Raw genomic sequence first — 24,919 nt, 5'->3', positions numbered from 1 at the left:
GGGTTCAATCCCTCGGTTGGGAAGATCCTCTGGAGGAGGGCATGGCAACCCACTCCAGGATTCTTGCAGAGTCCTAATCACTGGACTTGGTTAGGGAATTCCCAATCTCTGCTAAGTTTTTTTTTTTCCATTACATATTTCATTTCTGTTTAATTAAGACATTTTTACGTTAACAGAGACAATGACCAGTGACAAACTAGAATGCATTCATAGGAAGACAGGCTAGTTGAAGAATTAAATGGAATGTTTATTGAACAAATGCAGAATAAATGAATTAGGAGGTGAGGTGGTTTTAACCTGAAGATACAATGAAGTGAAGTGTTAAGTGCTAGTCGTTCAGTCGTGTCCAACCCTTTGCAACCCCATGGACTGTAGCCCACCAGGCTTCTCTGTCCATGGAATTCTCTAGGCAAGAATACTGAAGTGGGTTGCTGTTCCCTTCTCCAGGGGATCTTCCTGACCCAAGGATCAAACCTGGGTTTCCTGCATTGCAGAGAGATTCTTAACTGTCTGATCTACCAGGGAAGCCTGAAGATACAATAAACAACTTCAAATATTCAGAGGGCTGTCACACACAAAAATGCAAGATTTGTTCAGTATCTCTCCCAAGGGCAGAACTTGACCCAAGGGATAAATATAAGCAATCAACAGGCTGCAGGACAGGTGTACAAAGTGTATCACTTAATAGCTTCTTTCCCAAATAATGCATTCCACCCATATACTTTCTTCTTCTGAAAGGAAATAATACAAATGAATACTTCCCATGAATGTCTTAAGCTCATTCTCGTGGCAAGTCCTCCACTGCCAGCAATAGATGTAGTCACACTCTCAGAAAAAAAATCTAAAGTTAACAAATTGTTTTACTAAGGAAATGATCTTTTTATTCCTCAGCTCTCAGTGTTTTATATTTGTGATTCTTAGCAGCTGAGAGGAAAAGAGCATAATCTCCAAAGAGGATGAATTAGGGTCCTCAGCAATTCAGATACTGCCCCTGGGGATAGTCCTACTCAAACTGTCGGTGCAGCTATCAGCCTATGGTACAGATGGGCGTGTGATGTGCACTGGGGCAGGAAAAGACAACTGACAACCACTGTTCTACATGAAGCAGGAAGGCAGTATTCTATGAGTCGGTAGGAAATATAAACTGACTGCTTAATACTGATGGGCTCCATCAAAACTGTCAAGTATTAAAAAATGAGAATTGTTTCAACAACTGTTATAATCTAGTTTATATTATATAGGTATTTTATCAAATATTTAGGAATGCTAAGGTGCTTAATCCATCTGATAAAATTGAAAATAAACACTTTACGTTTCTCTATTTGTCAGCATTCAGGATGCAGAAGGTGGATCTTGAACTCAGAATGATAAATGATAAGGAAAGCCACATAGTTGGTGAGTCAGGCTAACTGCCGCTCATTGGGAATGGGTGGAACAGGGGCAGGCTGTGATAAGGGAATAAATCTGTTAAAGGAATATCCAGGGCCCCTGCAAGTGGCTTTTTGGGTATGACCATCCTTGTGGTGGAATCAGCCTGCCGTCCTTCTCTAGTATACCTTTCACAGCCTCTTCCACTGAAAGTCCAACAAAGGCTGCAAAATAGCAGGTGACGATAGATGTATATGCTTGAGAGACCAGGGAGAAGGCTCTTCTCCAGGTTGCATCTCTAAGCACTTCCATGATTGGCTGGATCATCTCAGACCACTGGTGAGCTTTGATGTGGAATAGATTCTGGGGACATCTCTCTGCCAAATTCTTTGTCCTACTGACCAAGTTCAGAATTTGCAGGTTTTATAGCATGCAGTATCCTTTTTTCAAAAGTATCCTGCATTATTCATGCTATTATGGAGCAGATACAAATTTAGAAGCTGACCATACACTGGGGGTGTAACAGTTTCTCCTGGAGCCTCAAGCTCCTGGTTCTCCCACTGATCTAGCAACTTTCTGAAACTGAAGGAACTTGCCGCCATCACTGCCACTGGCATTTTCCTGGCTGGTCCTGCCGACGCACCTCCCCGCAGAGCCAGACCCCAAACTCTGCTAATTTATTTGTGACCAATGTGATATCTTCTCTTCCTGGTATAATTCAAATTTGAAAAAAATCCTTGAGAGTGACTTTAAGGATTAGTATCACGATTCAAACCACAGAGGTAGAGGTTTTGGGACGACACCCTTTAAAAGACACAAGGGTGCTGGGCCTGGACATGCGTCCCGTGCCTGTGCTGAGGACTTGCCTCAAGTAAACAGAGAAGTCTAGAGAAGGTGTTCCTTGTTTTTGCTGACATAATGGGTATCAAGAGAGAACAGCTTGACGGAGGACTGAGTCACTTTAATATGATGGTGGAGGAAAAAAGGGTGATGGGCTTATCCTTACTGAACACTGGTTGAATTTGCTCACTGGAACTTTTTTTTTTTTTTTTTTGGCATAAATATCAGGGTGTGGTGATAGTGACTAAGTAAATGAGAGCAAAGTTGAAAAATAGAAGTATTATTTTTACATTGGACTCTCTTAACTCAAGAGTCACAGACCAGAGTGAACGGGTTGGCAAAACTCTTTGCGGATGCGCCGCTTCCTGCCTCTCTTTGTTACCCTTCTTGCAGCTGGGCCTCGACTTCCCAGACTCATCTACTCTTCAACCAGTACTTGTGCTTGTTAAATTGCTTCGAGGGTAGCACTGGGCAAGGGAACCAAGGAAGTGTGCGGCTCTATTGATGCCTCTCTTCTCTGGGTGAGAGATTAAGACATGAGAAACAGTTTTGGAGCAAAATTGTTCAATCAGTTGTTCAACAATTGATACATAATGAAGTGTTACACTGAATACAACTGAAATACGCATCTGATGAATGCAGTGAGTAGGCTGAAAAGCAGAGAAATCAAGTTTCCAGTTGGTGTATGGACATGTAGATAGGTGTGAAAACCTGAAAAAGATTCATCAACCAAACGAAGACAGAGGATGAAAACTGCTGTCTTTTCAGGTTCTCCTTTAATCTGTGTTCTAAAGTTCCTCTTTACTATTGTGGGGCACCCAAAGATGGCACAACACCTTTCCACTTCCTCTGGGAGCTGTGTTTGTCACAGTTGTCTATATATATTTTCTGTGTTTTCTGGGACCTCATTTGGAAAAGAAAATCTGCATACAAGTTTATGCGTCTCTTAAATAAGCACTGATGGGGTCTTTTGCTTGTCAGCAATAACAAGAGCTTCTCTGCGGGATTTATGAGAGCACTTTAAAGAATTTTGAATAATTCATTGGCTAAGAGTAAGAGAAAGAGTGTTTAACCGAGGTTTGCTTGGGCAGAATTAACAATAAGTGATGTCCAGTCTGCTGCCTTTTCACTGTAAAAATAATGTACCTTTTTTTTGGTTGCAAAACTAACACCTGTTTATTATAGAACATTTGGTAAATTAAAAACATATGTGAAGAAGAAAATAAAATTCAGCCATAATTTCTCCATGCTTACATGTCCCTGACATATCTCCCAGACATGAATATTTGCACAGTTGTGACCATGTCATATTGGAGTTTTTTTTTTTTTTTTTACATCAAAACACAAAGTTTTTTTTTAAAATAATAACTTTGTTAGGGGACTTTCCAAATATATCATATTGGAGTTTTGTACCCATCTTTTTCCCATGTCATAAAATATTTTTCAGAAACATGATTTATAAAACCTGCAAAACAGGACCCCCTCAACAATAATTCTTCTAGAAAACACTGGTTAATAAAATGTTTTAGAAGATACATGTGGATATTTTTTATTTCTAATCACTTGAGGGTAGTAGTTAGTAATTAGGCTTTCCATCCCTATCTATATGACTTTTTAGAAATATGAACAAGATTGGCTCTACTGCTAAAAGATAAGAGAAAAAAAGATTTTTCCCCTTAAAATATCTGTTACAAAGGTATTGAAATTTTAACTTATGATTTTTTTTAAGCTATAGAGAATATTGTTTTCTTTCTAGGATGTTAGTCCTAGAAAAACCTGGAACCAGCCTTGGAGGATAAAATTCTCTTTGCAAAATGCAGTTGATCCAGCTTCTTTCACTTGTTCCATGATTCTGGAAGACTGCTTATTGGTTTATACAAGCATGGCAGGCCCCACAGTTTACTTAGAATGTCTTAGGTGATGCAGAGGGGAACCTTGTAGGACTCTGGAAACAGCTGCAGTTGGTTCTTACAGATGTTGAACACAAACACTGGGAACCGGAGTGATTCAGGGCAGCAGGGGAAAATGGGTTATTTCACTGTTCCCTCAATAGCAGAGTTGCATTGGTCCCATCTTTATTATGGTGACTTGTTCTACCTGGGCTCTACTTCTACCGCTCCTTTGTTACTAATTACTTCATCCCCTACTTTGTACGTCTCTTCTCTGCCTGATGGCTTCAGTTTACTCAGAACTTGCCCCTCTCAAGGCCCCTCAGGGCTTCTTTCTACACCTTGAAAAGCCTTTCTACACCTAGCTTCTGCACCCACCACGTGATTGACTTTCTCTTCCCATTTCCAGTTCATATTCTTGAAAGAGAACGGGCTTAGGTAGTCACCGCCACCCTTGTTTGGGTGGAGTGTTCACATCATTAGGCCTGGCTTCCCTTGACCAGCATGGAACGTTCTAAGAAGGGGGTTGTGTGGCGTAGATCATGCCTGTGGCCTCTGCCGGAGGCACTGGCTGAAGCGGCTTTCTTAGGGGAATCTGGCATGGCACAGCAAGACAGAATGAACTCTCAGCACATTCTTTTTGTTTTAAGTTTTTTTAAAAATATGTTTTAACATGCTTGCCACTAATGTAACACATTCTTCATATTTTTTTTCAAGGTAAAATTCTTTTAACTCTTTCACTTAAAATAGTCATGGTACATAGAAACAAAGAATAGACTGGTGGTTACCAAGGACTAGAGACTGGGGGAAATGGAGAGTTACTACCGGTCAAAGGGTACAAATTTCTAGTTATGAGATGAATAAGTTCTGGGATATAATGTACAGCATGCTGACTACAGTTAACAGTACTGTATTGTATACTTGGAAGTTGCTAAGGGGGTAGATCCTACATGTTCTCATAACAGCAACCAAAAAGAAAAGAAAGTTAACTATATGAAGTAGTAGAAGTATTAACTAATCTTATTGTGGTAATCATTTCACAGTCTGTGTATATCAAATTATCATGCCACATATCTTAAACTTACACAATGCTATATGTCAACTCTATCTCAAAAACTTGGAAGAAAATTGTCATATTACCCAGATGTTTTACAGTTAACTTTAATAGAAATATATTTGAGCTAAATTTTTCTTAAAGTTTCTGAAATTTAATATCACAAAATATATAATGTTCAACTGGCATTTAATAAAGTTATTTGCAAGAAGGTAAAAACATTTTAATAGTTAGTGTAGAATTATGCCGGTGGATACTAGAGACTAGCAAAGATGGGTAGTTAAGTTTTGGAATATGCTGACTTTCATAAAGAGGTTAAAAGCATTTTCCTTTTGAAACAGAATGTTCTTGGGCATTTTCCTAGTGCTTTGCTACTAAAATATAAATGGTTATGTGTAACTGTTAATTGCAGAGTGTTACTGTTGGAAATTGTTTTTGTGTGCACAAATTGTGACAGAAGAGTGGACCACAAACATAAACTTGAGTTTTGGTTTTACTCTGACTTAGAAGGAAGGTGACTAAAACTGCCTTCTGTATCATCTTACCACTGTAAAACAGGAAGTGAAGTCAGCCAATAAATTGCTTCCTCTCTTTTTGCAGAAAGGAAACAAATATATAAATATATACAGGCAGTCTCAGTTTCTTGCCACTCAATCCATCTTATGTACAATCTTGATTTAGTGTTAGTGAAATGTTATGATGTCATTCCCCTGTTTACAACCCTGGGAGTATGTTAGATTCACTTGGAAAGCTTTTAAAATAAACTCTATATCCAGGCCCTGTACCCCAGTTTTCTGATTTATTTGATGTGGATATTTCTATTTTTGAAAGTCATCCCAAGCAATTCTAAGGAACAGACAGGAAGCTACTAGGCAAACTGACAGAATCTGAACATTGGAGTTGGCTTTCAAGGCACTCTATTGTCTTCCTCAAACCTAGCTTGCCAGGCTCTGGCCAGTTCAAAGGCTTCCCATGTCCTCTGTACGCTGCTTGTATTTCTTTTCTTCTGTCTCTTTTCCAGGAATTCCAAGAGTTTCCTTCTCACACTTTCCGAATTCAAATTTCTGCCCATTTTTCAAGACATGGCTCAGTGTTTACCTCCCTCTGTGATGCTTTGCTTTCTCCAACCACCCTCACCTGGAAGGCTTGCTCCCTAATCTGAAGTCACACAGCAGTTATTGCCTAGCACTGAACAATGAATCAGTCATGTACTGCTCTGTGCCATCTCTCCTATTGTTGTGATAAATGATGAAACTTTGCTCTACTTTTCACCTCTTTGTTACCCAAGGACCTATACTGTGAGCTTCTGGCATTCCTTTGTATGCTTGACAAGTTGGTTCTGTGTATAGTGCAGGAAGTCAGTAGGTATTTGCCTCCATTTCCCATTTCCGAAGGTGTGGTTTGGCACTTTGTCTCTGCTGGAGTCTTGCCCTGCTCCTACTGGGCCTTCTTGCCAACAGACTCTCTGGCTCTTTAAATCAGGCCAACATATCCAGTGGCCCAGAGGGCTGATTGCCAGTAAAACTGATTGCGTGTGTATTCCTCTGCTCACCCTTGCTCTCTCTCTATTTTTTGATCCAGCTGAGGTTTTGGCTTTCTTTCCCTCTCTGACCCTTCACTCTCCTACTCCCTATCCTCTCAGGACTTGATGGCAGAATTCAAGTTCCTGGGATTTGACTGCTTGCCTTCTGTGAGAATGTTAGAGTACGACACACTCTCCGGATCTTCTTATCCCTCTTCCTTCAGCCAACACTTCCCCTAAATTATACTGCCAATCCTCCACTAGTACCCTGGTCTAGTGGAGGTGAGAGTGACAAGGAATCTAGTGACAAGGCTCCTGTCAAAGGAGAGACAGGCACTGTCTTTAGGATTCTCACTCTCTAGAAGAAAACTGATTGTATTGTTCACGTGATTATAAGCTTCTGTTGGTTCATGATTGCCTGTAGAATAAAGCGTAAGCCTGAGCTGTTCAATATGGTAGTTATTAAAATTCAGATAAAAAATTGAGTTTTTCTTCTGTGCCCAGGTGGTGCTAGCAGTAAAGAACCTGCCTGCCAATGCAGGAGATTAAGAGATGGGAGTTTGATCCCTGGGTCGGGAAGATCTTCTGGAGAAGGGCATGGCAATCCACTCCAGTACTCTTGCCTGGAGAATCCCTTGGATAGAGGAGCCTGGTGGGCTATGGTCCATAGGGTCGTGAAGAGTTGGACACAACTTAAGTGACTTAGCAAGCATGCTGTGCCATATTTCAAGTGCGGGATAGCCACTTGTGATTATCCTATTGGACAACACAAATATAGAACATTTTCACCATTACAGAAGTCTCTGTTGGACAATGCTTATCTACATACCTTAGTGTAGATCCTATGGCCTTTATAATCTCTCTTTATAATGTTTTGTTCTAACTTAATTTTTGGCTGCTACTTACCTTTCAAGCCTACCAACTTTCTCAGTGTTCCCCAGCTACTCAGAGCCCTTTCACAGCTTTGCATCTTTGAACTTGCTGTTCTTGCTTCCTGAAATGTCTTTTGATTTTCTTCTCTGGCAAACTCCTATTTCCCTATTTTTTTTTTTTTTTTTTAATTTATTTGGTTGCACCAGGTCTTTAGTTGCAGCATGTGGGATTTAATTCCCTTACCAAGGATTGAACCCAGGCCCCCTGCATTGGCAGCTTGGAGTCTCAGCCACTGGACCACCAGGGAAATTCCCTATTCACCTTTTTAAGATCCAACTCAAATATTACCTTGTTTGTGAAGTTCCCTGACTTTCGTAAACACAATAATTTTTCCTGCGTTCCCTTGGTTCATTGAACCTGGCTCTGCTGCCCTTATCACCATATTTTATTATTTGCTTATAAATCTGTCTATTCTCTTGGATGGCAGATCCTGATTGTTCTATAGATCTACCCTAATGAATACCTGAAGTTGTTTGCCTGATGCTCTTTCAATATTAAGTAATATGCTTTCTTACTGTGGGCTCGTTCTGTTGGAAAAGATCTTGGTGCTTTAGAAGTTCTTCTTTCTTAAAAACTAGAGTGGCTTCCTGTCTTTCAGGTTGAAAGTTCATTTTCTTTTTAATTAATTCTGATGAGACTTGAGAGGGATGTGGTAGAAGTTGACAAGGTCAAAAACAGAGTAACTATATGTAGGAAACAGTTTGGATGTGCTTAGGTTCCAGTCGTTACATAAAATATTTAGTATCTAGGAGAAGAGAAGGGAGGGAAGACGAAGGAAAAAAAAAACCACCAAAAACAGCTGATGGAACGGATACTGTGGAATTGTGTTTGACTTTTTCCAGACTAAGGCCAAAAGCAATGATGTAAGAGGAGAAGAGTTTTTATTACCATTTTGCAAAAACGTATTTTATTACCATTTTCCTCCTCCCACCCCCCCACCCCCTACCTCAGGATTTGATAAGATTTTGAGAAATTCTGGTGACTCAAATTACTGTGAAGTAAATCCTCCTGACCAAGAAATAAAGAAATTAAAATATCAATTAGTTTCTCTTCTGCGATTATGGTGAACGTCATTCCGAAAGGCTTATTTTCTTCTGGAAGAGCTGTGAATACTAAAGGCTGAGTCCAACAGACCTTCTCTGATCACTATCGCCTAGTTGCAGCTTCAATCTCAACAGTCAATCATCTCCCCTTGGGGACGCCGACCACGCCTTATCGCTTAGACCACGCCCACCAAGTCTCCCTCCCGCCCACCTCATGGCCCCGCCCCGGGCCTAGCAAAAGAAGATTTTCATTGGTGGAGAAGTTGCTCTGATCCCGCCCCAGCGGGCGGCGATAGGCCGAGCTGGCGTGGGGCGGTGGTGGTTGGCTGCCTGGGGACGGGTCCCTGGTCTTGCCCGTCAGAGTAGCTGGCGGCAGTGGCTGCTCTCGGGACTGGGTTGTCAGTCAGTGAGCGGAGGGGGAAGATGGCTCGCCAGGACCCGTTCTGCTAGGAGGAAGTGGGGGGGCAGGTGGTGCTGCTTATTCGGAGCAGTAGCCGTCGCTGTCGTTGCGAGCCAGACACGTCGAGGTTCTGGAGGTCGAGCTTGGAGAGCCGCTCTGGTAAGTCCCGCAGAGAGAACCGCGCCGGGCCCCCAGGGCGGCCGGCGACCGATAACTTTTTTTGTCAGGGAGGAGCCGGGGCTAGGCGACGGGACCGGGACTTTGTCCCCGGGGCGGCGGCTTCGTTGTGGGTAACGGCTCCAGCGCGAGGCGCCGCGGATGAACGCTAGACTCTGCTGGACGCCCAGGCGTCCAAGGGTCTGAGGGGAGGAACTCGGTGGTAGGCTGCGGCCGGCGGCTTCTCGCCCCGAAGTTGGGCGCAGCCCGCCTGCTGCCTGGGCGGCGGCAGCTTTGTGCGCGAGGACTAGGGTCTTTCTCCTTCCCCGGCGAGGATCCTTCCGACCTCCGGGCGTGACCTGGGTGCAGCCGCCTCGCGCGGACCAGCAGCCCTTCAGCCGGGTTGCCTGGGGTGGGACACCCCCACCGCCCTGCAGCGGCTGATGCTCCGGTCCGACCTCTCCTACCCCTCCCACCCCTCCGACTCCTCCTTGCCACTGCAGCGAGGCTGCAACTACCCGTCCGGTCTAATGGCCAAAATGGTCACTGTCGCCCCCCTTGTCTTTGAAAGCAACATTCTTCCCCGTTCCCCCACAAGTCGAAGAGATTCACAAAGCAGCCACGATTCCTTCCTTGGTTATTTACACTGGTGAGCTCTTCATCAGTCCTTACCCTCTTTTTATTATGAGTTAGTCCTCCCCAGGTGGTGGTGGTTTAGTCGCTAAGTCGTGTCCGACTCTTCTGATATACTCAAGAATCGTCAGGGTTTTGTCCGAAAATTGTAGCATTGAAAGACCCGCCGAAGTTGGCACGCTCTGGCAGAAATGGGTATCCCCCGCTTCGGTGTGCACAGGTGTGCGTTGTTCCCTCGGAGTATAGACGTTTCTGAAATTTTTAAATTTTGCCCTGGTAGTTTCGTACTGCACAGAATCAGTTCTCCGATACATTATCACACGCCGGGCAGCCGCTCGGCTCTTCAGGTAGGGGGAGTTTGTTCAGCGGGCAGCTGCTGCTTATCTTCAGAGACCGTCCTACCGGCTGTTAGGGCCAGGTTGTCCTTTGGCAAATTATTTGTCCTTTGGATCACACAGTAGTTTTTGTAGCAGGTATGCCGCCTCTTTGGTTCGTGTATCACTTTACAGTTTGAAATTTTCAACTTTTAAAACCTTATCTGCATAAAGTCATAAATATTGGTGTAAAAAAAAAAATATTGGTGTAACCTTGAGTCAGTGTAGTTGTCCTGGGAGGCTTGTTTTCCCTAAGAACATTCTCCTAACATCCATAGATCACTGCTCTGAGTGCCCCCCACCCCACCCCGTCCCCCAATTTCTAAGCATTTTTCTTTAGGTTAACACATTTTAAGTCTCAGAGCACCATATTTTTGAAGTGCAGGCAAGAAAGAAGAAAGAAAGAAAAAAAAAATCTTTAGGATATGCTTGGCTGGCCAATAGTAGCTTCAAAGCCGGCTGTTGTAATAATTCATTTCAACAAAGTGGCAAGGGAGAAAATCATTGCCTGTTTTGGAAAATAAATTCTGGATTTGGCCTATTTATCCTTTTTTGATTTACTATAGTTATAACAACAAAGGGTTTTAAACCCTCTTAGTTACCAGCATTCACAGTATCTGGGTATGGACATCAGATGAAGCATTGGTTAAGTCAGTGTGTTATCCCTGCTGTGCTTCGTTTTTTTGTTGTATTCCTGTTTGATGAAATCTGCTCTCCATTGCATTTTTAGAGCAGTGGTGTTTTGACAGTCAGAGTTTAATTATATCTTGTAGTCAACTGTTTTATTCAGGATCTTGTTGCCTGATATTTATTTTATAATGAATATTAGGAGATCTTTTAAAAAATGTTAGTATCAAGACCATTTTGGCACTATCAAGTTTGCATCTTGTAAATAATTGAAATTATATCAGACATAAATTTGCATTACCCCAGGCCGAATAGGTATACAAAATGAATGTCACAGCTCTTGTCATCAAGGAACTTACTATGTCATATACAAGACAGGTAAATAAAATAACAATTATAATACTCTGTGATGAGTGTGAATAGAGATTTGCCTAGCATTGTAGGTGAGCAGAGTAGGAGATGGCTAACTCAGCATGGATGTATGTAAAGTTGGGGGCACATAGTAGGGCTTTAAAGTATGGTATAATTTTGCCAAGTGCACGAGGTGAGTGAATACCTTTCCAGGAAAGTAGAGTAAGTGAGAAAACAAGGAGGCAGGAGCAACCCTGGCAGTTTAGAGAAGTCATTGTTGGTGACAAGTCCAAAGTTAGTAACATTGGTCCTGACTTGAATGCGAGGGTTAGATGGGAAAAGAGTGGAAGATGAGAACAGTGAGGGTGATAGAGGGCCAACCCAGGATGTTGTATCCTTGGCTAAGGGGATTGCATTGAAAATGATGAATAAGAAACCACGTAATGGATTTGTGTTTTGGATTCTAATTCTGGTAGAGTGAGGTAGAACCTGATAGATCCTGTCACCTCAGGAAAGAAAAGAGGATGTATCAAGAATCTTGAGGGTTCCATTGATTGGAAATGAGTTGCACGTAGATAGAGGGAAGATGATGCATTCTATTTTGGATTTTTTGAATTTGAGGAAACTATGGGACATTCAGATGAAGATGTAGATAGGTGTTTGAATGTAGGATGTGGAACTTGTAAAGGAAATCAGGAATAGAGGGAAAATGGGGGGGTTGAATTGAAGAAGCTGTATTGACTTGGGTATGTTGAAATGACTCAGATTGGAAAAGACTTTAGCATAATAAAAAGCAGAAATTGGAGAATAGACAAATAAAAGGTAGATAAGTGGAAGAATAGTGTGAAAGAGAATTAGTTAGAAAGTATTAGTTAGAAGAATAGGAGGAACTTCAAGAAGGATGCCAAGGGTGGAGCAGTTTTCAAATAGAGGAGGAATGGGTCAACAATTTTGAAGGCTTTAAAGAGGTGTCAAGTAAGAAGAGGACTCCAGGGACCAGTGAATTTGTCAGGAGTTCATAGGTGACTTTAACAAGTACAGTTTTAGCTGAGTAGTGGCTCAGAAACTAGTCTCCAGAAGACTGAGAAAGAATGTTGTTTGGTCCGACTCTTTGTGACCCATGGGCTGTAGCATGCCAGGCTTCCGTGTCCTACACTATCTCTTAGAGTTTGCTCAAACTCATGTCTGTTGAGTCTATCCTGCCATCTCATCCTCTGTTGCCTCCTCCTTCTCCGGCCCTCAGTCTTTCCCAGCATCAGGGTCTTTTCCAGTGAGTCGGCTCTTTGCATCAGGAATGGATGATGAAAAGTAGACATGCTTGCATGAAGCATTTTACGAAAACTAAGGAAGGAAGAGAGAATGACAGCCTTAGAGCAGTGGTTCTCAATCTTTTCTACACATTTTCAAATCATCTGAGAGAGTTTTTGAGTCCTGATTTCAAGGGGGAACCCCTATACCAATTTGAGGAGTGGAACAGGACCCAGACTTCAGTATTTATTTCAATAGCTTTATGGAAGTAAAATTGGCCTGTAATAAACTACACATATTTAAAGTGTGCCGTTGAATGTTTAACATGTTTATATTCATTAAACCCATCACCACAATCAAAATAATGAATATATCCATCACCTCCAAAAGTCTCCTAGTGCCCCTTTGTAATCTCTCTCTCAATCCCTGAAACCACTGGTCTACTTTTTATTACTATAGATGAGTTACGTAGATATTTCACAGTTCCTTAGGAAATTCCATAGGCATAGTTGAAACTGCTGCAGAGGGATATGAGTTGAAGGGATATTGTGCTTGGATTTTTTTTTTTTTAATATGCATAAGGAAAGTGAGAAGTAAGAGGAAAAATGAGATATCTATTGGAACTAAGTTCCTGAGGAAATAGTAGATGGAATTCAGAGCTTTGACCAGTAAAGAAAGGAAGACAATATCTTTAACAAAGAGTATGATATTAAAGATAGTGTATTTTTTTGCTATCAGCATCAAGGTTGTCATCATGTAGTATCAAGATTGGTTCTCAGAAGTACTCAGAAATAATTAGCATCTTAGTGTTATGAAAATGAATGCCCCGTAGAAAAACCCCTTAAATGTAGGCCCTGGCACTACCATGTAATGCTTTGTCATTTTTTGGAGGGGAGCAGATGGAATTAACAGTTTGACTATTGCTTACTGTTGAGAGCCAAGTACTGCTAGAATCTTTTTGACCCCCTTGGAGTTAGGCTGCATGTCCGTACTGGGGAAAGAGAACATTTAACATTTACAAATCTCCTGTTTAAAGCATCTTTGTTCAGAAGAAATCCTGCTTACTTGCCCTTTGGATGTATGCCTTTTAAACAAATTAGAGGAAAAAAATCATTCTTCTCTCTACAAAGGGAGACATAGAAGAGTTGTGATTGGAAATTGTCAAAGGCCCACACTTTGTATCCTGAGAAAGGTAGTATCTATATTCCACACTGTCCCTTCCACCTTTTTTTAAAATTTCAGGCTCAAGTTTTAGATGTAGGTGAAAGCTGAGCCCTGCTGGTTCTGAGGTCCAGGGTTTGTTCATCACTTGATTCTTACTACCTTTGGTAGGAGCTGAAAGCAAATAGTTAATATCTAAATGTTATTTGACATTGCACTTGACCATAAATAAAGATGGGAGTGAAAACTTTTGTCTGATTGTTTCCTAGAGTTCTGAAAATCTCTTTCATTGTATTGTTCAGTTACTAAGTTGTGTTTGACTCTTTGTGACTCCATGGACTGCAGCATGCCAGGCTTCCCTGTCCTTCACTATCTCCTGGAGTTTGCTGAAATTCATGTCCATCGAGTTGGTGATGCTATATAACCATCTCACCCTCTGCCGCCCCCTTCTACTTTTGCCTACAAAATCTTTCATTATGATTAAAGTGTAAAAATATGATCAGATATAGAGAGGGTAGACCTCCTTAGTTTTGGTGCAGCCTATGTAAAACTCAGCAGTGGCCACAGGACTGGAAAAGGTCTGTTTTCATTCCAATCCCTAAGAAAGGCAATCCCAAAGAATGCTCAAACTACCGCACAATTGTACTCATCTCACACGCTAGTAAAGTAATGCTTAAAATTCTCCAAGCCAGGCTTCAGCAATACGTGAACCATGAACTTCCAGATGTTCAAGCTGGTTTTAGAAAAGGCAGAGGAACCAGAGATCAAATTGCCAATATCTGCTGGATCATCAAAAAAGCAAGAGAGTTCCAGAAAAACATCTATTTCTGCTTTATTGACTATGCCAGAGCCTTCGACTGTGTGGATCACAATAAACTGTGGAAAATTCTGAAGGAGATGGGAATACCAGACCACCTGACCTGCCTCTTGAGAAACCTGTATGCAGGTCAGGAAGCAACAGTTAGAACTGGACATGGAACAACAGACTGGTTCCAAATAGGAAAAGGAGTACGTCAAGGCTGTATATTGTCACCCTGCTTATTTAACTTATATGCAGAGTTCATCATGAGAAATGCTGGGCTGGAAGAAGCACAAGCTGGGATCAAGATTGCTGGGAGAAATATCAATAACCTCAGATATGCAGATGACACCACCCTTATGGCAGAAAGTGAAGAAGAACAAAAAAGCCTCTTGATGAAAGAGGAGAGTGAAAAAGTTGGCTTAAAACTCAACATTCAGAAAACTAAGATCATGGCATCTGGTCCCATCACCTCATGGGAAATAGATGGGGAAACAGTGTCAGGCTTAATTTGTTTGGGCTCCAAAATCACTGCAGATGGTGACTGCAGCCATGAAATTAAAAGACGCTTACTCCTTGGAAGGAAAGTTATGACCAATCTAGATAGCATATTAAAAAGCAGAGACATTACTTTGTCAACAAAGGTCCGTCTGGTCAAGGCTATGGTTTTTCCAGTGGTCATGTATGGATGTGAGAGTTGGACTGTGAAGAGAGCTGAGCGCCAAAAAATTGATACTTTTGAACTATGGTGTTGGAGAAGACTCTTGAGAGTCCCTTGGACTGCAAGGAGATCCAACCAGTCCATCCTGAAGGAGATAAGTCCTGGGTGTTCTTTGGAAGGACTGATGCTGAAGCTGAAACTCTAATACTTTGGCCACCTCATGGGAAGAGTTGACTCGTTGGAAAAGACCCTGATGCTGGGAGGGATTGGGGGCAGGAGGAGAAGGGGATGACAGGATGAGATGGCTGGATGGCATCACTGACTCGATGGGCATAAGTCTGAGTAAACTCTGGGAATTAATGATGGACAGGGAGGCCTGGCGTGCTGCGATTCATGGGGTCGCAAAGAGTCGGACATGACTGAGCGACTGAACTGAACTGAACTGAAAAGAGTACAACTATCAGTGTTAACATGATTTTGGATACTGTTGTTACTAAAGTCAAAGCAATATTGTAAACATTCTGTATTTTCTTAGTTACTAATCCAATATATAATAATTGTAGGAAGTTTGGAAAATTCAGGAAAGCATAAATGATAAATAACATCTATAATGCCTTTATCCATTGATGGGCTTCCCAAATGGCACAGTGGTAAAGAATCCATGTGCAATGCAAGAAATGCAAGAGACGGTGGTTCGATCCCTGGGTTGGAAAGATCCCCTGGAGTAGAAAATGGCAACCCACTCCTGTATTCTTGCTTGGAAAATTCTATGGACAGAGGAGCCTGGTGGGCTATAGTCTGTGGAGCTGTAAAAAGTCAGACATGAATGAGTGACTGAGTGTGTGTGCACCTGTTGATAATCATTTTTAACACTGGTGAATATCCCATAGGTCCTTTTTGATGGGATTTACTCTTTTTTTTTCAACAACTGCCTCCCCCCGCCCCCCACATATTGTACCTACTCTTTTGTTTGTTGTTGTTGACACTGTTTTGTTTCTAGGTTATTTTTACACAATTGAATGAATGCTTACCTGAGTCAATAAAGCATTACTCTTTTATAGCATACCATCATTTTAAATGTGTGGCTAGTAGTCCAGCATTTGGATTTTCCATTGCTTATTTAACCAACATTTCAATTGTTAAAAATTTAAGCTCTTTCCAATAATTTGATGGATTAATCATTGCTTATATCTTTTATTAAGATAAATTCTAAAGTTAAAGGATACACATAATTATTTTTGATAGATATTAATAGATTGGTTTCCAGAAAGTTGTGATAGTCACTTTTATTAATTGTGCTTGAGAATGCCAGCAATCTCTCCATATTAAAAAACTGCTATTTTGATATGAAAAAATCTATAAATTTCTTTGTTTCATTTGTTATTAGTGACTTTAAATATTTGTATTTTTTGTGAATTATCTATTAATGTCCTTTGCTTATTATGCTATTGGATTTTAAAATACCGAGTTATAAAACCTCTTTGTATATAAAACTGTTAGGTGTTGGTCAAATTGCAATGCAGATATTTTCTCCACTTTGTCATTTGCATCCTAATTTTGTTTTTGGCTTGAAGTTTTAATTTTTAAACAAATTTTTAACATTTAGTGTTGCTAAATCTATCAAATTTTTCTTTTATGGTATCTACCTGCTTAGACTTTCTTGGTTTTGCATATTCTATAAGTAATTACTTCTTTTTCCTTATATTACTTTGAGAGTTTTAAAAAAAAATTACATCTTTAATCTATTTGAAATGTATTTTAAGGTAGAGCGGCAAGTCAATTATTTTATACTATTTACTGAATAATTGTCTTTCCCCAGAGATTTTCTGTTCTGCTTCATTTGACTATATTTTTTGCTCCAATAATTCCAAACAGTTCTATTTACTGTAACTTTTTAATGTATCTTACTATATGGTTGTGTGAATTCCTATTATCTTTTTCAAAACATTTCATAATTTCTCATTTTTTTCAGATTACCTTTAATCCAATTTGTTAAGAAAGAATTTAATTGAAAATATAAACTAATTTTTTAGAGATAGCTATGATATCTTATGATCTGTTTTAGAGATAGCTATGAAATACTTTACAGTATTTTCATCATTTCTTCAAGTCATCTTTTATGACTCAGTGTTTTGTAGTTTTCTTCATGTGGTTCTGCCTATTTTTAAAGTTGACTTTTGGTATTTTAAAATCTCTTGTTGCTATTGTGAGTGAAATACTTTTTCATTGTATTTTAAAGAGGGTTACATCCTCCTGATGGAACATAGAAAAGTTGGTGATTTGTTGTACTATTTTCTAATTAGTCATCTTATGAAATTCTGTTTTTTAAATTTATTTTTTATGAGATTCTTAATTGTAATAGTTTCTATTGGATTTTATAATAAGGCAGTTACAGAATTTGTAAATGATGATAATTTTGTTTTCTTGCCAATATTTAACCTTTTCTTTTTTTAAAAAGAATTACACTGATTAGGGTGTCTAGAAGATTGTTAAATTATAGTAATGAATAGTGAGCATCTTTGGCTCATTTCTTATTTGAATGAATACCTTTAGGGTTTTCATAGTTGTGTATTCTTTTTGACAGTTTTTTTTTTTTTTTAGTATGTTAAGGAAGTAATCTTTAATTCCCCCTTTTTAGAATTAAGTTTAAATTGGATCACATGAATTTCATAATATATGATTATATGGCTTTTCTTCTTTGCCTGTTGTTTGATGAATCATATTAAAAGTTTTCCTAATAGATTTCACCAGTTTTGTCTCTTTGGCATGAAGACAACTTGGTAATAGCATACATCTTTAAAGCTAGATTTGATTGCTCTGTAAGATCTCTAGTGTTCCTTTTGTATTATCTTTCTCAGGTTTTGGTTTTTGAATATGCTAGCTTTGTGAAATAGAGAGAATGGGGACTGATAAGTTCTAGCACTGTCTTCCTTGAAGGTCTGAAGTAATACAACTTCCTTGCTAACACTAGCGAGGGAGGCGTTCTCCATCCCCCTTCTGATGTCTGTGTCAGAAGCTTGCTCTGTCCCTTTTCGTACTTTAATAACACACACACACACACACACACACACACACACACACAGTAGTTTAGCTATATGAAAATGTCCAGGTCTTTTTGAATTGAAAACAGTTTGTTGATATTTTAATATCTGCTACTTTCTAAGTGAGTGAGTGAAGTTGCTCAGTAGTGTCCGACTCTTTGCTACCCCATGGACTGTAGCCTACAAGGCTGCTCCATCCATGGGATTTTACAGGCAACAATACTGGAGTGGGTTGCCATTTCCTTCGCCAGGAGATCTTCCTGACCCAGGGATTGAACCCAGGTCTCCCGCATTGTAGGCAGATGCTTTACCATCTGAGCCTCCAGGGAAGTCCACTTTCTAAGTACTTTGCATAATTGATTTCATTTATCTGTGTACAACTTGGCAAGGTAAGTATTAGTTATCCTTATTTTTCAGATAAAGAAACTGAGATGAAAGAGATTAAGATACTTGTTCAAAAGCAACAAACAGTGGTAGAGATTAAACTCAATTCCTCTCTGATGCCATAACTCATGATTTTTAATTATCCTAATTGCTTTCCTAATTAAGACACTTTCTTTATTCTTTGTTACTGAGAAGTAGGCATAATTATTTTATTTGAATGTTTTACGAACTGTTTTCCTCTTTGCCCAATTAGTTTCAGTTTTTGGTAACCCTATCATGATTATGACTCGTCTGTTCTGTGTTGATATCATATTTTCTGCTGTTTCAACAAACAGTCCAGTATGGTTATGATAGAAGATACTGGAATGGGAATGGGATGATATTTATTTAATGTACTTTATATAATTCACATTTTAATATGTTGGATATTCAAGATCAGTTTGCATTCCTAAATACTGTTTGTACCTAGTAAAGAATGTTAAGCACAGCACATCAAGGAGCTTTAGTACTTTTCCATTCTGGTTTAAATATTTGTCACTATCGAAGCTTGCATCACGGTAGCCTTTTAGTAGTAAATGTTAAATGATACTTGTTGGTGTGTGCTTTCTGGAACAAAGAGTCTTTTGAGTAGCAGATGAACCGTTAGTTGCCTTCTCATGTAAACGCGTAAACATTCATTCAGTTATTTGCACTGGACCTAAGGAAAACAGTACATATGAGTTTTCTTAAGCTGTACAATCAAAATTATTTGAGGTTTCAGCTATTTGGAAGATATACATTACTCTTCTATGAAGGAACTTAGAGGCTTGACAATTTAAGAGAATCATGTAAGCCTTAAAAATGCTTAGTTTGGGCAAGCAGTTGTAAGTGCTGTTTCTATCTTTCTGAGCTCCTCTGTTTTTTTTCCCCTTTAGATGTAAGTCATGTTTAATTAATTCATTATTGGTTGTAATCAACATACAGACTATAGTCACCACCTTTCACTGATGAGAAGCATGAAAATCTGCTAGTCTGACCTGGCGTTTATATACTCTTGATCTGAATGTCAAAGTTCCTGTTGCTCTGTTAATCCGTAGATATTATTGTGATGGACGGAGTAACCACATAGTCCTCAAAGCAGTACACACTTTAGTAGTTTAGAAAAGGGAGAGACTATTTTGGGAAATTATGAAACTTTGAGTGGATTTGGATAAAGGAATGGGGTGGAAGGTGGAAGTATTTTAGAAATAGGTGAGAGGAGACCATCCATTAAGTATGAAAGTAGAAATATGCATATCAAATAGACTATTAGAGAAGTACAGAAAATCAGAAGAATGGGTTACATGGATGATGGAAGTAGGATATTGAAGTCAGTGAAGTCTTAGTAGGGTTTCAGAAAGGAAGATCCCTTGTGTCAAGATTAAAGAGAAAGAATGAGTACTGAGACAGAACTAATAGAATTGTCATTTTTGAAGTCATGGAGAGTGTATGATGAGAACCAAATAGATATTGTAAAGGGGGTTAAGGAATAAATTGGTGTTGGAATAATTGGAGGCAGTGGCAGTAGATAAGGCTACTAAATCAGAAAGTTAATCAGTGAAGAACAAATAAAGATTGAAGTATTGTAACTGGAGGGTATTAGAAGCTAATGAAACTTCTCTCCCAATTCCATCCTAATCCCTTAACCCGCTCTCCACAGATTCTGAAATGCATTTTGTTCAGTTGAATGAAATGCAGATTGTCCAGCTGAAAATATATATTTTAGTGATAGAGCTATGGTTATGGATCATCTGTGATATGCCAGTGCTTTATTTATATTTAATCCTTAGAACGTTCCTGTAATACAGATGTTATTACTTACTTTTCACAGGGGAGGAAAGTTTAAGTAACTTGCTGGAAAGTGGGTATAGGTTTTTTGGGCTCTTTGTGTGTGTTTGTGTGTGTGAAATTTGAACAAAATCTGTACTTTAGTTAATAATACTGTATCACATGTTAATTTCCTGTTTTTTTTTTTTTTAACAACATAGTGTTTCTTCATATTCTCAGAATTGGATTAAAAGTTTCAAGCTTCATTCAATTTATTTTTAAATCACTAAGGTAATAAATTTTCTAGACTTTTAGCAGTAATACTAGATGCCAAAATACATGGAACTATATCAAAGTTTTTAGTGAATATATATTAGAAGTCTAGCATTCTATCCATATTAAGTCAAACAAGTGGAATCAAAATGTCATAAATTTTTTAGATATGCAAAAATTCACAAGTTTTCTAAAATATACCTATTGTACATGCGATTTATATGTATATGTATACAAAGATTTTCTACTATGCTTGATAAAGGCTTGAGAAAGAATAGCAACAAGAAAAAGATGAAGAAATTGGAAAACATAAACTAAATGCAATGGGAGTACTAAATATGGAATACAAAAAATGAAACAAACTAGATAAAAGTAAAAGGTCATCATATAATCCAGTGGTTTTTAAACTTGATTGCTCATTAGAAATACATTTGGAGCTTTGGAGAAAAAGAGCAATAGCTGGGCATTTGTGTTTTTCAAAAAATTACAAGATAATTCTGATATGCATCTGGATTTTAAAAAGTGATTACAGGTTTTCATATTAAATGGTAGTTTTAGTGATATAGAATTCTATTATTTTCTGCTGACCAATCATGATACAATGGTATTAAGAGAATGATAGTTACATAATCATAGTAGTAAAAGATATTTATCAGTTTTCATAATCCATAGCCAGACAATAAATGAAACATAATTACAATTGCAAACTATAGTGAAAACATGATTAACCAGACAATAAATAAAACAATTACAATTGCAAACTATAATGAAAACATGATTAACCTAACAATATACAGTAATTACCTACAATTTGGGGGGTCAAGCAGAGTGATGTGGTAAGTGGAAGTGCATACGTGCACATGTTTTCATCCACCCAGCCAGTCTATGTCTTTTGGTTGGTGCATTTACATTTACAATAATTATTGATATGTATGGGCCTATTACCATTTTCTTAATTGTTTTGAGTTTATTTGGTGTAGGTTCCTTCCTTCTCTTGGGTTTCCTGCTTAGAAAAGTTCTTTTAGCATTTCTAAAGCTGGTTTGGTGGTGCTGAATTCTCTCAACTTTTGCTTGTCTGGAAAGCTTTTGATTTCTCCATCAAATCTGAACAAGAGTCTTGCTGGGCAGAGTATTCTTGGTTGTCGTTTTTTTCCCTTCCCTCACTTTAAATATATCATGCCATTTCCTTTTGACTTGTAGAGTTTCTGCTGAGAAATCAGCTAATAATCTTATGGGAGTTCCCTTGTAGGTTGTCATTTTTCCTTTGTTTCTTTTAATATTTTATCTTTGTCTTTAATTTTCATCATTTTGACTACTGTGTGTCTCTTGGTGTTTTCGTCCTTGGGTTTATCCTGTCTGGGACTCTGCATTTCCTGGACTTAGTTGACTTTCCTTTCCCCTGTAAGGGAAATTTCCAGCTATTATTTCTTCAGATATTTTCTTGGGTCCTTTCTATCTCTCTTCTCCTTCTGGGACCCCTATAATGCAAATGTTGTTATGTTTAATGCTGTCCCAGAAGTCTCTTAGGCCGTCTTCATTTTTTTTTTCTCATTCTTTTTTCTGTATTCTGTTCTGTAGCAGTGATTTCCACTATTCTGTTCTCCAGGGCATTTATGCATTCTTCTGCCTCAGTTATTTTGCTGTTGATTTCTTCCAGAGTATTGTTCATCTCTGTTCTTTAGTTCTTCTAGGTCTTCTGGGTAAACATTTCTAGCATCTTCTCCTTTCTGTTTCCAAGATCCTGGATTATCTTCACTGTCATAATTCTGAATTCTTTTTCTGGAAGATTGCTAATCTCTACTTCATTTAGTTGTTTCTCTGGTATTTTTCTTGTCCCTTCATCTGGGACCTAACTTTCTGCTTTTTCATTCTGATAAATCTGCAATGTGGTTTTCGTTCTAGCTGCTGCAGGGTTGTGGTTCTTCTTGCTTCTGTCTGCCCTCTGGTGGATGACACTAAGAGGCTTGTGTAAGCTTCCTGATGGGAGGGACTGGCCATGGGAAAAATTGGATCTTGCCCTGGTGGGCAGGGCTGTGCTCAGTAAAACTTTAATCCAATTATCTGCTGATAGATTTGTCCCTGTTAGTTGTTTGACCTGAGGTTGCCCAGCTCTGGGGTCTCCCACCTCTATGGTAGGGTTAATGGTGACCTCCAAGAGGACTTACGCCAAGGGGCACCTTTCAGGACTGCTTCTGCTAGTGCTCCTGTCTCCATGGTGACCCACCGTGACCTACATGACCCACACCTCCACAGGGGACCCTCCAACACTAGCAGGTAGGTCTGGTTCAGTTTCCTGTGGGGTCACTGCTCCTTTCCCCTGGGTCTTGGTACATTCTAGATTTTGTTTGTGGTGTCTCTTTTCCCCAGTCCTGTGGAAGTCCTGAAATCAAATCCCACTGGCCTTGAAAGTCAGGTTCCCTAGGGATTCCTAGTTTTTTGGAATCTTTTCATTATGCCATGTTGCTTCTGTTATTGAGCTGTGTTAAAACACTTGGAGAAGGGGGTGGTTGTCAAAGGAATGTAAGGTATGATTCCTTTCCTCATAGAAAGAAGTGGAAGATAAAAATTAGTTATGTTTGCTGTAATTTGTGTTAACTATTAATATATTTTCTATTTTAAATGTTTCATAAAAGGATTCCTTTCAATAAACTCTTCTATCATATGTATGTTATTTAAATTTTAACAGTTTTATTTGGAGATGATATTTATCTGTGATAATTTATCTGTGATAATTTATCTGTGATAATTTATCTGTGATAATAGTATGTTGAGGTTAAAGGAAGGACAGTCCAAGAAGGATGATGTCAAGAAAAGTAAGGGGAAAATTTGTTCTTTCCACTGTGAGAGCTACACATATGTTATACAGTTTTCAGTAGCACTTTATTTTTTTTATTTTTAATTTTTTAAAATTTTTTCCAGTAGCACTTTAGAAAGACCAGCTTCTTTGTGGAAATTGTATTGAACTGGTTGTTGGATGGTAATCAGGGCAGATATTTTTCATGACACCAGGTTATAAAACTCCAGAATTTATTGTAATATAATGTGATTTATTAAATTTGGGTTTATCAGTTAAAAATTGGTTATTGGTAAAAAAAAAAAAAAATTGGTTATTGGTGACAGAATCCAAAGATATTTAATTTTCTGTTATAAGCCCTTTCTTCAGAAACACTGCATAATTGAATAGAAATACTTAAACTACTATAGGGATTAAACATTCTTACAGGACTTTCAAATACTTTGAGAGAACCAAGATAGAAATTTTTTGCTGTACTAATTTTAGTTTCACATTCAGCTGCAAAGCAACATCAGTTATACTACTACCATAAGGCTTAACATTATTAGAAACTTTATTGAAAAAATAAGTTTATAATTCAGCCTCTGCTAAAGCAAATTGACTATTACCCCCGTGAATCAACATGATCTTACTGAACTGCTTATTTTATCTTTGGTTACTGTAATTTTTTAAACCAAGGAAAAGCAGCTGTATTAATAAGACCCACTGGGTTTCTGTTGAGGCAAGTAGGATTTTGTAGTGTGGTCAAGATCTGTGCTTTTATTATTATGGCTCTGTTAGTACACATCACCACCATCAACTGTGTTTATTTGCATTTTATCATTATAAACCTGCCCCCCGCAGCCCCCGTTTGTCCTCATCAGTTTCTAATTGAACATCTGAACTTCTGTTGGCAGACATCACTAATGGTTGAACATCTCATTCCAATTTTTGAAAGGGCAGTGACTCACCCTAAGACATCAACCTAACCCATGAGTCACTTCAAATTTGTTTAACATTTCTCTCTCCTTTTTCTTTAAACACTAGAAAAAGGAAAACTGCTGGTTAAGAATGCAGAAAAACGTTGAAGGAATTAAAGTAGAGCTGTGCTTTGGAAAGTGTTTTTCTTTATGCTGTTATTTTGGGGAAAGAGAAAGAGGGGCAAGTGATAGCAAAATGATTGCAAGATAATATTTCCACTAGACTTCCTTCAACATTCCTTCTCATTTTTCCTCATAGTGTTTGCTTTTATTATTTTGTTTGCTTATACCCTGATTTGCCTTGATTTGTTTCAAAAGGGATGAAAGGACACTCATTTCTGCTGTTTAGGTTTACTGTAATGGTTTCCTCTAATGGCCTATGAATCCCTCAAGTCAGGAGTTATATCATATTCATTTTTGTAAATCTAGCATCTAGGACTTAGAAGACATTTAATAGTTTATGAATAAATAGATGATATTTCAGCAACTCTAGTACAAGAGATTAATTGCTGCAACCCTAGTTTATTGCAGGTAGCTTTGATGGTGTTAACAGGCTGAATCCCCACTCCAGCCCCTCTTTCATATGTTGAAGTCTTAATCCCCAGTACCTCCTAATGTAACTAT

General features: G+C 38.8%; 1 protein-coding gene and 1 pseudogene across 2 annotated transcripts in view; one reads left to right on the top strand and one right to left on the bottom strand.

The window, feature by feature from the left end:
• Positions 1-1,325: 1,325 nt before the first annotated feature.
• On the bottom strand, positions 1,326-1,985 carry LOC133073013 (COP9 signalosome complex subunit 8-like; annotated as a pseudogene).
• A 7,025-nt stretch (positions 1,986-9,010) lies between these two features.
• Positions 9,011-24,919, top strand: part of HYCC1 (hyccin PI4KA lipid kinase complex subunit 1) — an 87,549-nt gene continuing 71,640 nt past the window's right edge. For both annotated transcript variants that reach the window (XM_061165058.1, XM_061165059.1), the window contains exon 1: positions 9,011-9,208. The gene's annotated coding sequence lies outside the window, so the exon portion shown is untranslated. The remainder of the gene's footprint in view (positions 9,209-24,919) is intronic.

The sequence above is a fragment of the Dama dama genome, chromosome 18, assembly GCF_033118175.1.
Source record: "Dama dama isolate Ldn47 chromosome 18, ASM3311817v1, whole genome shotgun sequence".
NCBI lineage: Eukaryota > Metazoa > Chordata > Mammalia > Artiodactyla > Cervidae > Dama > Dama dama.
This window is presented reverse-complemented; position numbering and strand designations above follow the sequence as displayed.